Here is a 2,971-nt window from a genome sequence, read left to right on the forward strand (position 1 = left end):
CGACCGTGACAGGATTCGAACCTGCAATCTTCGGATCCGAAGTCCGACGCCTTATCCGTTAGGCCACACGGTCTTCTGACAACACGGGGGTATATCACCAACCTAAACTTCCTGAGGTATCGAGCAGTTTAAGCGCAAATTTAGCAACGATCATTCTCTTCGTCTTTTTATAAGTGGGAAATGATGAGTCACTCCCATGTCCATTCTTCAACCGTTCAATCAGTGATGAAACCCACATGCAAAAACTTCCCCAATATCAGATCGTTAACTATATATATTTTATTTTTCCTTGTTTCCTTTCCTCACTGCGCTATTTTCCCTGTTGGGCCCCCTGGGCTTATAGCATCCTGCTTTTCCAACTAGGGTTGTAGCTTAGCAAGTAATAATAATAATAATAATACTCATTGCATTTCTCTTCACGCACTCATCAATTATTCATGAATTATTCACTTTTCACACTGTCAACCCGTCTTATGTATTCATATTATGCAACGAATGTACTTTATGTAGATAGGCATGAGTCTTCCTTTTCAATTCTATAGTAAAATCCAAATACGTTATTGCATCAATGAATCACATTTTCCGTCATCTAACCAACACTAAATTTCAAATACTAATATGAATTTACATCTAAAATTCTCTAACCATCTGCATTAACATTCATATTCCCATCTTAAATGCATCAATATACTTTCACTGCCTTACTATTGCTATCCTTCCCATTTAACTTGTAAAGCTTTTTCAAAATCTCATTTTCGTAAAATACGTAGGTTCAATTCATATCAACCATTATCATTTTGAACCGCTTCCAAATATACTAAAGTTCAATCTATAATTGATTGCTCCATCCATAAATATATTATATAGAAAATCTTTTGCACCAAACGAGTACCTCCCACACGACATAACAACTCTTAATTCTTTTCAATAACAAAATGCCTTTTATATAGTGGATCATGGCATGCAATACAAATTAGATCTCTCCACAATCTATCTGCGTTTTCTGTCAACCAATGTATTTCACGTGTCATTTTCTTTTATTGTCATATTTCTCATATGGTGTAACATAGTAAGAACTTGATTTTATTTCTTTTTAATCATACACACACACACACACACACACACTCACACACACACACTCACACACACACACACACACACACACTCACTCAAACACACACACACACACACACACACACACATATATATATATATATATATATATATATATATACACATATATATTAGTTGTGTACTTTTGTTTCACTCAAAACAAACAACTTTCCCCGATATGCTTACTAATAATAAGTCTGAAAATTCTTCTAATCCCATGAATTTTGAACCTTTTCTTCATCCATACATACCTTACACACCATAGTCAGTCACAGAATTAAACTATCACTACCAAAGATAAACTTTATATTTGTAATCCCTCCAACTCTTTGAGTCTATTTATTTTTTATCTTTCATACCCCTTCTTACATCCCCAACAGATACTTCCATAAGCATTATCAAATTCATATCAAAGCCTCCCAATGTTCCATTAATGAAATCTGCCTCTCAACTAACCTATCTATTCAACAACTCTTCAAAATAATGAATTCACAGAAGTTGGACCGTTTGATCTTCATAGAGTATCTACATATCTATATAGTTCCATTATTTAATCATACATACGCATGCTTACTCACACGAGCAAACATACTGTAAGTTCAATTCCACATTTGGTAGTAATAATCAAATAAATGCATGTGATACTTGGTTCGCTATATACCCTTTAACAGATGCAGAGCTCTGTTTAGCCCCCTTAGACTCAGCGTTCCATTTCCTGGACGATCCAGGCACGTCTTAACATTTCCGTTGCATCCAGAGGCAGGTCTAGATTAGCCCTAACAAACGCCGACACTGGACGGACTCCTTGACTCTGGACGTTAAATTACGACTTCAGACTCTCTCTCTCTCTCTCTCTCTCTCTCTCTCTCTCTCTCTCTCAGAGAGAGAGAGAGAGAGAGAGAGAGAGAGAGAAAGCACTTCACATATATTAAGTCATTAAAAATTAGACAGCAGACGAACTTCACTCATCGCTCATACAACCAACTGACTGACAGAAGACCAAAACAAACCACGCGAGGAAAGAACAAAAGCGCAATTAATATATGAAGGTGATAGCGAAGAGGCAGGAGCTATTAAGAAACAAAAGCTGGGCAAATACCTTATTAAAATAAATGGCCCTTCTAACAACGGGGCCTTAAATCTCTCTCTCTCTCTCTCTCTCTCTCTCTCTCTCTCTCTCTCTCTCTCTCATCATCCTCTTTCGCCCCCTCTTTCCCTTAGTAGTGAAGGATCCGTCTCTCTACAAGGCAGAGGAGATCCTGCTTTCCATTTCCTGGCGAATCGATTCCACACCTCCTGCCCCAGGGTTCTCCATCCCTCATTTCCTTCTAAAGGGAGACTTGAATCCTTGGAGCTCGAATCCCACCCCTCCAAACCCCGCCCCCTTGGGAAGCAAAGCTCCACCCGCCTATTGTCGGTCCTTACCTGGACGAGGGGCTCAAGCCGAAACAAATCTAAACGTCCACAAACTCCCCTTTAAACTTTTCCGGGACTTTCTTTTGCTAAACTTTCCCTTCTGTTTTATTGCTTTTCTCCCAGGAGCTCTCAAGGAGGTAACATTTTAATAGCCTTTTTTTAATATAATGCAACTTTAACTAAATGTTGACCTTCCAAAGAAATGGTAATCCCACCATACATTGTTTATAAGTTTGATAGTTTTATTTCATTGTAGGATCCAAAATTCTTTGAGCGTTCGTTAGGTGCAGGGATTGTTTCTAGCCTACATCAGTCTAGCTGCAAATTGGTAGATGGCTTTGCTTGGGTAAAGAAAAGAGGCAGAGGGTTCAACTACTTCGACCATATTATACACATTCTTGAGACTATACCCTCCAAAGGAAGTGTGTGTGTGTGTGTGAAT

General features: G+C 38.3%; 1 non-coding gene across 1 annotated transcript; it reads right to left on the reverse strand.

Moving 5' to 3' along the window:
• Positions 1-73, reverse strand: TRNAR-UCG (transfer RNA arginine (anticodon UCG)). The gene has a single exon. It is a non-coding gene; the product is annotated as a tRNA-Arg (tRNA).
• Positions 74-2,971: the final 2,898 nt, after the last annotated feature.

Source organism: Palaemon carinicauda, chromosome 14 (assembly GCF_036898095.1).
Source record: "Palaemon carinicauda isolate YSFRI2023 chromosome 14, ASM3689809v2, whole genome shotgun sequence".
In the NCBI taxonomy this organism is placed as follows: Eukaryota; Metazoa; Arthropoda; class Malacostraca; order Decapoda; family Palaemonidae; genus Palaemon; species Palaemon carinicauda.